This window comes from Arachis ipaensis, chromosome B6 (assembly GCF_059453495.1).
Source record: "Arachis ipaensis isolate K30076 ecotype BB chromosome B6, ASM5945349v1, whole genome shotgun sequence".
NCBI classification, from domain to species: domain Eukaryota; kingdom Viridiplantae; phylum Streptophyta; class Magnoliopsida; order Fabales; family Fabaceae; genus Arachis; species Arachis ipaensis.
The window spans coordinates 78,041,010-78,054,415 of NC_142441.1; positions in this window are offsets into that span (position 1 = coordinate 78,041,010).

Genomic DNA, 13,406 nt, shown 5'->3' on the forward strand with positions numbered 1-13,406 from the left:
TATGATTAATGACTAGGATAGAAAGCCTTTGATCTCAAACCTTGCCATGAATGTCTCTCTTTATTAATTGCTTTCTTTAATTACTTGTTTGAATTACTTTTCTTGCCATTTATTTTCTTGCCCTCTTATCAAATCAAACCCCCCTTTATTCTTCATAACCAATAATTGACCACTTCATTGCAATTCCTTGTGAGATGACCCGGAGTTTAAATACTTCGGTTAATTCTTATTGGGGTTTGTACTTGTGACAAAACCGAACTTTAATTTGATGTGAGAGTTGTTTGTTGGTTTGGATCTATGCTTACAACGAAATTCTTCTTTCTATAAGAGAAATTCCTAACCAACACAAATCTTGCTATCAACCACACCAACCACCTTATGAGCCATATAAACCATACATGGAACCACCACCATTCCAACATAATTACTCTCAAGAACCACATCAATATCCACCACCTCCATACGCTTACCAAGATGAACCAACTTTCAATTATAAATCCTCCCTCCCAAACAATGAACCCTCTCTTCTCCTACCACTTCCAATGGATGATTCTCTCTAAGGATATATGAGCTCTTACCTCCAAAGGCAAGAAGGGACGCAAAAGGAGTTCAAGAAGATAGAAGCCAAGATTACTATCATGGTGGAAGCCATTAGCAACTTGTACTCATCCTACCTAAGCTCGCGCGATCAAGGCACTTCCATTGTTGAATGTGGAGAAGCAACCAAGGAGCTTAGTGAGGGAGTGAGTTTGGAGCTTCATGGTAAAGAAGAGGGGTTGAAGCAAGGAGTGCAACAAGAGGAGGGGATAGAGATGATTGAAAAAGAAGGAGTGGTTGAAAACCTAGGAGATGTTGGAAATCCATGGGAATGTAGCATTAGAGAGCCCTCTTTCAAGAAGCTTGATATTGATGTTGAGGAGGGTGTATAACCTCCAAGGCATATCATGGTTGAAGATTTTGAAGATGTTGATCAAGAGATGGATTCAATCATTGATGAATTCTTATGTAAAATTGAATCCTCTCCCATTGAACATGAAATTGAGGTCATAGAAGAATATGTACAACCTCCCATACCCTTGGTAAGCAATGAAGAAAAGATTGAATTGAAAGGAAGTTACCAAAAGGGAAAGGTTGAGCAAGAAGAAAGCTCCGTAATTGAAGATAATTCCACACCAACCAATGTATCGTTTGGAATTGATGAACCTCCTTCATTGTGTTGTGAAATTGATGACAAGGAGGACCGTGCACAACCTCCGACACATGGTTTGAGCAATGAAGGGTGTATAGAAAAGGTTAGTGAGAAAGGAATTCATATTGAAGAAGCTTGTACATAGGTGGAAGTCGTAAAGGAAGAGCACAAGGGAATGGATCTCGCATTGGCTAAGTGTGCGGAGGTCCCCCTTCCTAAGTCACCATCATCCAACACAACATTCAAGTGGGAAAAATTCCTATCCCTAAGCTTTACTTTCTCACTTGAATATGGTTTGATTGAAAATGATGGTCAACTTAGAGCTCTTTGTGGAGTTAAGAGTAGGAGAGAGTTGTGTAGTGGTTGGAAACATCACTCTAAGTTCATGATGGTTGCATGCTCAAAGTTGAATAATAATGGTTGGTGTAGAACCAAACTGCATGGGTCTAGGAGAATGTTTGGATGCTTAATTGAGAATTCACAAGCCTTGTCACCCAGATTTAACTATGGTAGTCAACAAGAAGATGGGTGCAAGAACAAGGTTTGGGACCCCGGAATCCATTTCAACAATCAAAACTCTTGGGGCCTTGTTATATACTTATGCTTACTTGAAGGCTTTATGTGCCTAATTTGGGATCCCGGTGGACATTGGAGATGCAAACATTGTTGGGGATTCAAGGATGAGTACAAGCATAAGCCACCTTGACAAGGAGCCTCCCAAATATCCAACTTAAGGACTTAAACTAAAAGTGCTAGGTGGGAGACACCCCATCATGGTAAACTCTTTCCATTCTCTTGTATATATAATCAATGAATGAATTAAGTTGCCATTGTAGGTAGTTTTTTTTTCTATACTCTTATACAATTTTCTTTGATTGATAGATTTCTTGTTAGATTTATGTTTTGTTTAGAATAGTTATTGTTATATTGTATTTTACTTGAAGTGTAAGTTTTGTGTGTGTCTTGTATTTGAAAATTTGTCAAAAACCAAAAAGAGTTGTTGTTAAATTTTAATTATGATTGTTTTAGAATTCTTGTAGATTAGGAGAGTGTCCTGTTTCTGTTTTCACATGTAAAAAAAAAAAAAGAGGGGGGCCAAGCACGCGTATGCTTGCTCGACGCTTACGCGTCGATGCATCACCATGGCTCCATACATGGAACCCGAGAGTTGCGCGAAACGCACAGCTGCATCCACGCGTACGTGTACATCACGCGTACGCGTCGATTTACACTCTCACCATCTAAGCTCAAGCGTACGGGACGCTTACGCATCACCTGTCCATCATGCCACCGACGCACGCGCGCACATGGCGCGCACGCGTAGATTCCGTGCCCTGCCTCCCCTGTTTTCTGCTCTGTTTTCTTTTCTCCTACTCTCTTCTTTTCTTGATTCTTTCTCCTTTCTTCTTCTTTCCTTTTCTTTTCTTCTCTCCTTTCCTATTCTTTCTTCTTCCTTTTCTTACTTTCTCTCTTCCTCCCTTTTCAAATTTCCACTTCTTATTTTTGTTATTTTTCATTTTCTTTCATATGTTGCATTTACTTATTATCATCCATTGCATTTTAATTCGGTTCTTATAACTTGTTTTTAGTTTCTTTTCTAAATTTCTTATTCTAATAATGGTGTTGAATACTCTTACTCAATTGTTGAGAATTTCTTGGTTAATCTTGGTGCTTCTAGACTTGTTTCATATTGATGGGTAATAAAATTTCTAATTCAGTGCTTAATCATCACACCCCCAGATTGGGAATTGCCTTTTGAACTTATGTGTGATGCAAGTGACTTTGCAATTGGTGCTGTATTGAGGCAGAAGAAAGTCAAGCTGCATCATGTTATATAATATGCTAGCAAGGTGTTGAATGAAGCACAGAAAAATTATACCACCACTGAGAAAGAGCTCTTGGCAATTGTATATGCATTTGATAAATTTAGACAATACTTGATTGGTTCAAAGGTTATAGTATATACTGATCATGCTGCTCTCAAGTATCTCATGTCTAAATAGGATTCAAAGCCAAGGCTTATTAGGTGGGTGTTGCTGCTACAAGAATTTGACATTGAAGTGAAAGATAGAAAAGGGAATGAGAATCAAGTGGCAGACCATTTGTCAAGATTATCACAAGAAGCTAACCAAGCTCCACATTCAGTGAACGAAGTCTTTCCAAATGAACACCTTTTGCAAATCCAACAAGCTCCCTAATTTGCAGACATTGCAAACTACAAGGTTGGAAGAAATATTCCCCAAGAATTCACCAAGCAACAAGTGAAGAAGCTGCTAAATGAGGCCAAGAAATTCTTATGGGATGAACCATTCTTATTCAGGAGGTGTCCAGATGGAATGATTAGGAAATGTGTTCCTGAAAGTGAGATGAGAGACATACTATGGCATTGTCATGGTTCAGTTTATGGTGGACATTTTGGGCCAGAAAGAACAGCAGCCAAAGTACTTCAAAGCGAATTTTATTGGCCAACCATATTCAAGGATGCTAGAGAGTCTGTTCATCAATGTAATGAGTGCCAAAGAGCTGGAGGATTAACAAGAAGGAATGAAATGCCTCAGAAACACATCTTGGAGATAGAACACTTTGATCTTTGGGGCATGGATTTTATGGGACCTTTTCCACCTTCATATTCTTTCAAATACATACTTGTGGTAGTAGAATATGTCTCAAAGTGGGTGGAAGCCATGGCAACAACCAACTGTGATGCACAAATTATCATTCAATTCCTTAAGAAGTACATTTTTACTAGATATGGAGTGCCTAAGGGTCTTGTCAGTGATGGTGGTAGTCATTTTTGCAACAAACAGATGAAAAAACTACTTCACAAATACGGAGTGATGCATAAAGTAGCCACACCATATCACCCACAGATCAATGGCCAAGCAGAGCTTGCAAATAGGGAGTTGAAGAGGATTTTGGAGAAAACAGTGGGGAACACAAGAAAGGATAGGGCTAGAAAATTAGAAGATGCTCTCTGGGAATATAGAACAGCATTCAAAACTCCTATTGGAAAGTCTTCTTTTCAGTTGTTATATGGCAAGTCTTGTCGTCTTCCTGTAGAGCTTGAGCATAAAGTTTTCTAGGCCACTAAAATCCTCAACCTTGATTCTCAGGCAGCAGGAGAGAAGAGGCTATTGCAATTAAATGAATTGGATGAGTTTAGACTGGAAGCCTATGAAAATGCTAAGATATACAAGGAAAAAGCCAAGAGATGGCGTGACAAAAGGATCTCAAAGAAGGAGTTCAAACCAGGACGGCAAGTACTCTCCAGGCTCAAAGTTTTTCCTGGCAAACTTAAGTCTAAATGGACTGGTCCCTACTTGGTGACAAAGGTTCTCCCTTATGGAAGTCTTGAACTCCTAGATGAAGCAACAAAGAACAATTTCACAGCAAACGGTCATAGGGCAAAGCATTATTTGGGAGGTCCTTGGGACAAAGAGAAGGAGATTCAGAAGCTAAGTTGAGCAAGAATGAAGGATGTCAAGCTAGTGACATTAAAAGAGCACTTGTTGGGAGGCAACCCAACCAGAGGTAGTTTTCTTTTCCTAAACTATTTCAATAAAAAAGGTTAAGTAGACTTATCTGTATTGCAAGGAGCTAAGTTTGGTGTTGCACACCAAAATAATTTAAGGGTGAGTGAAGGATGCTAAGTTTGGTGTTCCACCAAAAATCTCATTTAAAAACACATTTCAACCCTCTGCATAAATGAGTACTAGCTCCAAGCAATCACGGAAATCACTAAACCATTGTCTGTCTTCAAGTTTTTTAGTTTTATTACCTTTAGCAAAAATACATGGTTTCATGTAACTGATGCATCATATACAGTAGCAAGGGACTAAGTTTGGTGTTCCCTCACCAAAATAAGATCAAGAACCTACAATAATTCATGCATGCTAACCATCTGCCTAAGTGCTTGGAAAAACCAGCAACCACTACAAGAAAAAAGGCTTATGGCCACGCTTTTTTTTTGCCACGCTTTAAAAGCGTGGCCAAAAGTGATCAATGGCCACGCTTTTGTGAGGGTGGCGATTGAATAGAGATTCGGCCACGTTTTTTCTTGCCACGCTTTAAAAACGTGGCGAAAAGGGTCAACGGCCACGCTTTTGGAAGGGTGGCAATTGATTAGAGATATGGCCACGTTTTTTTTTCCACGCTTCAAAAACGTGGCTATAGAGTGAAACAGGATCGTTTTATAAGCGTGGCAACAGATCTTCATTATGGTTGCGGTTATGAAGCGTGCATTCGTCTCTGCTGGGCATCCCCTTTCAATCTCTCTCTCTCTCTCTCTCTTGGAATAGCTCCACAAGATCCCAGCCCCTTCAATGTAAGCTCTTCCATCGTTTTCTACCACTTCGTACTCCCCCACTCATCTAATTACTCTCCTGAATTCACTTTTCTTTATTAGCTTATTTACTTTCTGCTTCCTACAGAATCATGTGTTTCAAATACATCGAAATGAACCCTAGGCACACGTGTATTGCTCTTGTTAGTTTTGCGCCTTTGATTTCGTTTTAGCTTTCGCTAGGTTAAAAATCTGTTTCTCATTTGATGAATTCGCATAGAAAACATTTGAGCTTTCTAGGGGTTTTCACACTCGTAAAATAAAATGTTTCGCTCTGCTCTTCCTTATAAAAAGTATGAAAGATATATAACTAACTGAAATTCATTTCCCGGCACATGTAGAGGGAGGAAAAACTAGTTGATAAGATAATAATATCAGCTAAATTATGGTGCTCTTAGTATTTTTCTGTAATAATATTATTAATTAAAAAGGTTGAATAAGCTAAGCCTGCTGATGTCGATATCATTTAGTATGTTGGAAGTGATGATTGTGAAGAAGCTAGAGAGAATTGAATATTTACATTTTACATTTTAGTAAATTTCCTCACAAATCTTATTTGAATATAGAGTATCATGTTTGAATTAAACTCTAGATAATTAATTTGTTGTATCATTCTTATTCTCATAGAATTATAAAACTTAGAAATACTTGTTTAGTATGTTTAATGCGTGTTCTAAAAGTTTATTTTTATCCAAATTTTATTATGTATTGGATTATTAAATGTATAATTATTTTCTGTATTAAAAATGTGCAAATCATTGATATTATATGATGACACATTAGAGAGGATAATTTTACACTTTATTTTCGTAAAAACATGGAAACAGTTTGATACAAAGACTGCAGGGAAAGCCAGTCACGTGAAGAGGGAGGATAGTTGTCAGGTAGTTGCTAAACAAAGAACAAGTAAAAAAGGTGTGACAACAGAAGCTTAAGAAGGGAGAAAAGCCCCTGCTGAGGGGTGTGTGTGATGTGAGTAAAAGATTTTTTTGCTTCTATCTGAAATTAATTATTAAGATGATCTGTTTAAATCTTTTGTGGGGATGTATTTGTTGTAATTTTGTTTGTATTGCTTAGGATTAATGATTAATACAAGAGATTCTATTGCAAAGATATATGGAATCGTTAGATTAAGAAAACGTCAAGTAGGAAGAGAGAAAAGAGTTACAGATTTGAAGGACTTGAAAAGAAAAGGTTCCATTTTGGTATTTTGCAATGACATGCTTAAAGTAGAGGCTTTATTTGGAAATAATTGAAAGGAATACCCTATGCTTTCAAATAAATTAATGCTTTTTACTTATTTAAAATAAGCTTTATTTGATCTACTTCTATTGCCATTCAAGTCAAATGATTGTATAGAGTTAGTGTAGTTTGTGTTTTTGAACAATTTAGTGTAGTTAGTGTATTTATTGTTTGTAAATTGCAGTGGCATTGTAGCTTGTAGGCATTAATTAAAATTGAAGGGAAGGGGGTCCTAATGCATTTCCCCATCAGCAATCAGCAGCTCCCAGCTTGTAGGCATTAATTAAAATTGAAGGGAAGGGGGTCCTAATGCATTTCCCCATCAGCAATCAGCAGCTCCCAGCTTGTAGGCATTAATTAAAATTGAAGGGAAGGGGGTCCTAATGCATTTCCCCATCAGCAATCAGCAGCTCCCGACACTTGCTTCCATTTTCCCTTTTTTATTCCTTCACATTCACATCAACCCACTTTATACTTTGCATTAACTAGCAACCACTTTTTGTATAAAAGAAATATAAGTTTATTCATGTTTTTCAATTGGTGTTACCACAGTTATTTAAATTGTATTAAATTTTAAGAAAATTGAAAACAAAATTATGGGTTAGGACTTAGGAGTATAGAAGTATAAATGGCACAGCATGATGAGTGGATTTTAGTAGTACTAGAAAGAACAAATGCATTAGGCCATTTAAGGACATTCTACTCTCTTGCTATTTTTAATTAGCTGTTTGGGTTTCATTATTCATGTCCATTGGAGGGTTGTCTAAGTGAGAATTTGTCAATTTTTATCACAGATTCACAAAGCTAGTCGATTTTGCCACTGAACTGATCTGTAAAGAACTCCAAGCACTGAAACCACTACTTAGGTAACCATTTTTGTATGCTTCTGAGTTAATTTCATTTGATAAATCATTGACAATGAGTGGTCATGAGCAAAGAGCAATATATATTATAGCTACAGATATATATACATATGAATGTTTGACTTCCAATATAGACTTTGAATTTATTTTTTATTTGAATTAAAAAAAGACGAATTTCAAATATATTATCAGTTTGAAATTTATCTACATTATCATTGAATTATGTGTCAATTATAAGAATAAATATGTGTGTGCTTTCTATTTGGATTACCTTTTCATCTCATTTCAAAACCATAGCAATTATGTGAAGTATATATATATCACTATCACCATCAGATTATAAGCATAAATAAGACAAACCTAAATCATTTAAGCATCATTTAAGCAATTATGTGAAGTATATATATATCACCATCAGATTATAAGCATCAGATTACCTTTCTATTTTGCTAATCATTTAGGACAAACCTAAATCATCACTCGTTACTAAGCTGCTTTTGCTAGGCATTATAGTAATTTCATTGTGAACTTTTTGTTTAATTTACAACTTAAAATTTATATTGTTGCAGTTTTATGCGACTCATTACAGTTTTGATGTAACTATATGCAAGCCAATTATGTGATTCTAAACTGTGAATATCGATAAATGCAGCCAGGGACAACCACACTATTACTAACTTGGATGAATTGAAGCTGAAGTTGTATGTACGAATATAGGTACGGTATCTATACGCGGTACGAAGAATATGGGTATGGGATACAATAATTTTAGAAAAAAATATGTGTATAAGTAAATTTTTCAAATTTTTAAAAATAATGGTAGTGTATTTTTTCTAGACTTTTTTAAAAAATAGACTCCGACGGGGAAGACTTTTTTCTAGTCCTGGTTGCAGCATACTTCTTTTGCCTGTTTTAGGAGGTAGTGTATTTTAATTTATTTTATGGAGGGCTGGAGTCCTCTTTTAAAACAAACTAATTAGTATAGAATATTATCATTTTTTTTAGAATTGATTCCCATCTCTCCTCCCCCCAGCCCCAAAAACAAAATCATTAGTCCTTGAAATCTGTTAGAGGACAAAGCAATTACTAATATAATAATTGCAAAAAGTATTATATTTCAACTTTGTATTGAAGTTGAGGCAGTATGTTTGTTCTATATAAACTCTTGAATGTCCTGTGTTTATGCTGAAGCTAACTTGGACAGATAGCCTGAAATAGAAACATATGCATATCTGGGTCGGATAATCTTGCTCGCTGTGATTAATTAACACTGGCCTGCTTGCATGAACCACTTTACATTTAATAGATATACTGTCTTGTAGAAATAGTTCCACATCATCATTTGATAGGATAGCATTTTAATTTTCTAACAACACTAAGTCTTCATTGTTATTAGCACCACTATTTCTGAGTATATTTCCCATTTCAATACATGGTTAGTGATTCATTGTTATTTCTCAAAAACAGATTTTGGATGAATACAACCGTCTTCTAACATCTCAGTTGGAAACTCAAAGACAAGTAAGTTGACACTGATGCTCCTGAAACTCATTCTCTGGGATATTTTAATAACTATGGAAAACAGTCTTTGCTTTGGATGTACGAACTATAGACTATATTATGTCATCAAGGTTGACTGGAAACTACTTGTTCCTAACATATCATTAGAAGTATTATAATTACAGGAGTGGTTAGAATTTAGGGGTACTGAACCTGCATGCTTTGGTTTATGATAAATGCTTTAGGATTATAGCTAAAGCTAAATAATGATTCCCTCCATGTGATGATTTTTTGATGCAATAATATTGCTGATGATGTGTGGCTGAACTCGGATTCTCTTTGTGCCGTTGTTGTTGTAGTATTATGAATCTTTGCTGGCAGAGGCAAAAAGCAAAGTGGACAGTTCTGTCTCTGAAGTAGTTGAGAAAGCTGTAACTTCTTGATTGCAGGACATCCAAGATAAACCGAAAAAGTGTACAGAAGAGAGAAATGGTGTTGCTGAGGTGAGGAAGGAAGTTTGAGGGCTAAAGGAAGGAGGAACAGCAAGGGTTTAAGTTGTATTGTTCCTGTATTTTTCTTTAGCTTTTAGTTTTGGAATTTGAACTCGAGATTCATAAAAATTGTGGCAAAAGTCGTCACTAATAACTGTTTAATTTGTCTTGTAATAAAAATTGTATATTATATTTATAGGTTTGGTAATAAAAAAAGACTGAAAATTTATATTGTGTAGCGATGTAGATCAAGGAAAAGAAATTTTTTTTTTTAATTTGAGAAGACTTTCGCCACGCTTTTAAAGCGTGGCTGTATCTCTCCCTATGGCCACGCTTTTAAAGCGTGGCCGTATCTCTCCCTATCGCCACGCTTTAAAAGCGTGGCCGTATCTCTCTCTATCGCCACGCTCATACAGCCACCCTTTTAAAAGTGGCAATTTGTAAAAAAACGTGGCAAACAAAAAGCGTGGCGATAGGTTGAAAAAAGCGTGGCGATAGAGCAACCGCCACCCTTTCATAGGTCACCCTTTTAAAAGCGTGGCGGTAGATAAAAAAGCGTGGCGAAAAGCTATCGCCACGTTTTTTTCAGCTTTTTGCCACGCTTTAAAAGCGTGGCAATAGACGTGTTTTCTTGTAGTGAACTTCCAATAATTATGCAGAAAAGACACACAGCCTCTTAAAAGAAACATCACCAAGGGAAATGCAAAAGTAAAGGATGATGATGATAGCTGCAAGACACTCCTGAGAGGTTGTATTGTCACAAAATTCACTCTGCTATGAACTATTCTGAATGAGGAGCTGCTGTTTACCTTGATGTTTAGTTCAAATAGTGTAATTTTGATGTCTGCACTAGTTTAAATGCTTGTTATCACTCATCTGCATTAAATTCTGTCTTGTTTCCCCTTTTGCATCAATAAGAGAAAATGTTTGAAATAGAAAGTGATTGTCCAATGTAGTAGGAATTAGAATAAAGACTTGTGGTAGTAATTTCTTGATTAGATGATAAGCTCAATAATAAAAGCTACAGAATAGAATATCTCTTGTAGTGTGAACTTAGTTGCTGGTATAAAACCTTTTATTAATGAACATCCTTGGAAAATGAAGCAAAGTAAGAAAGGAAAAAGAAAAGAAAAGCCAAGGATTGGCAACATGAAAGAAAGAAACAAATAATAAGGCTAGACACCAATAGCTTAGACCTTAGGACATATGCATGTGATGCTTCTTGTACTAGGATATGTGATGAGCGGATAATTTATACGCTTTTTGGCATTGTTTTTACATAGTTTTTAGTATGATTTGATTAGTTTTTATATTTTTATTAGTTTTTAAATAAAAATCACATTTCTGAACTTTAGTATGAGTTTGTGTGTTTTTCTGTGATTTCAGGTATTTTCTGGCTGAAATTGAGGGACTTGAGCAAAAATCAGATTCAGAGGCTGAAGAAGGACTACAGATGCTGTTGGATTCTGACCTCCCTGCACTCAAAGTGGATTTTCTGGAGCTACAAGAGTCCAAATGGCGTGCTCTCAATTGCTTTGGAAAGTAGACATCCAGGGTTTTCCAGCAATATATAATAGTTCATACTTTGCCCAAGTTTAGATGACGAAAACTGGCGTTCAACGCCAGCTTTCTGCCCTATTCTGGTGTTAAACGCCAGAAACAAGTTGCAAAGCAGAGTTAAACGCCAGAAACAAGTTACAAACTGGCGTTTAACTCCAAGGAAGACCTCTACACGTGAAAGCTTCAATGCTCAGCCCAAGCACACACCAAGTGGGCCCGGAAGTGGATTTCTGCATCATTTACCTATCTCTGTAAGCCCTAGTAACTAGTTTAGTATAAATAGGACTTTTCACTATTGTATTTACATCTTTGGACCATCTTTGGATCATTTTTAGATCTTTGGAACATTTTTCTTTAGACGCTTAGGGGGCTGGCCATTCGGTTATGCCTGGACCTTGTTCTTATGTACTTTCAACGGTAGAGTTTCTACACACCATAGATTAAGGTGTGGAGCTCTGCTGTTCCTCATGAATTAATGCAAAGTACTATTATTTTTCTATTCAACTCAAGCCTATTTCCTCTCTAAGATATTCATTCGCACAAAAGAACATGATGAATGTGATGATTATGTGATGCTCATCACCATTCTCACTTATGAACGCGTGCCTGACAAACACTTCCGTTCTACATGAAATCAAGCTTGAATGCATATCTCTTAGCCTCCTGATTTACGATCAGAGTCTTCGTGGTATAGGCTAGAATTATTGGTATCCATTCTTGAGATCCGAAAAGTCTAAACGTTGTCTGTGGTATTCCGAGTAGGATCTGGGAAGGGATGGCTGTGACAAGCTTCAAACTCGCGAGTGCTGGGCGTAGTGACAGACGCAAAAGGATTACTGAATCCTATTCCAACAGGATCGAGAATCGACAGATGATTAGCCGTGCGGTGACAGTGCATTTTGGACCATTTTCACTGAGAGGACGGGATGTAGCCATTGACAACGGTGATGCCCAACATACAGCTTGCCATGGAAAGGAGTATGAGTGATTGGATGAAAGCAGTAGGAAAGCAGAGGTTCAGAAGGAATATAAGCATCTCCATACGCTTATCTGAAATTCTCACCAATGAATTACATAAGTATTTCTATCCTATTTTATATTTTAATTATATTTTAATTATCAAATCTCCATAACCAATTGAATCTGCCTGACTGAGATTTACAAGGTGACCATAGCTTGCTTCAAGCCGACAATCTCTGTGGGATCGACCCTTACTCACGTAAGGTTTATTACTTGGACGACCCAGTGCACTTGCTAGTTAGTTGTGCGAAGTTGTGACAAAGAACTAAGATTATGAATATGCGTATAAATTTTTCAGCGCCGTTACCAAGGAATGAACGATCATGATTTCGTGCACCAAGTTTTTGGCGCCGTTGCCGGGGATTGTTCGAGTTTGGGCAACTGACGGTTCATCTTGTTGCTCAGATTAGGTAATTTTATTTTATTTTTAAGCTTTTTTATTTCTTATTTTCGAAAATAATATAAAAGAAATTTTTTCTTTTTTGTTTTTCCCAAAATAATTTTCAGAAAAAACCAAAAAATTCTTATAAAATAAAAAAAACCAAAAATTTTATGTTTCTTGTTTGAGTCTAGTGTCAATTTGTAAGTTTGGTGTCAATTGCATCTTTTTAATTTTTCTTAAAATTTTCAAAAATTCATGCATGTGTTCTTCATGATCTTCAAGTTGTTCTTGATGATTTTCTATGTTTGATCTTTAATTTTTCTTGTTTTGTGTCTTTTCTTGTTTTTCATATGCATTTTCAATTTGTTAGTGTCTAAAGTTTGAAAATTTCTAAGTTTGGTGTCTTGCATGTTTTTCTTTTCTTAAAAATTTTCAAAAATAAGTTCTTGGTGTTCATCTTGACATTCAAAGTGTTCTTGGTGTTCATCTTGACATTCAAAGTGTTCTTGCATGCATTGTGTGTTTTGATTCATAAAATTTTCATGTTTTGAGTCTTTTTATTGTTTTTCCCTTTCTTCATTAAAAATTCAAAAATAAAAAAAATATCTTTCCCTTATTCTCTCATAAATTTTCGAAAATTTGGTTTGATTTAGTCAAAAAGTTTTTAAATTTAATTGTTTCTTATGAGTCAAATCAAATTTTCATTTTAAAAATTACATCTTTTTTAAATCTTTTTCAAAAAACAAATCTTTTTCATTTTTCTTTTATGATTTTTGAAAATTTCAAAATGGTTTTCAAAATCTTTTTCTTATTTTTA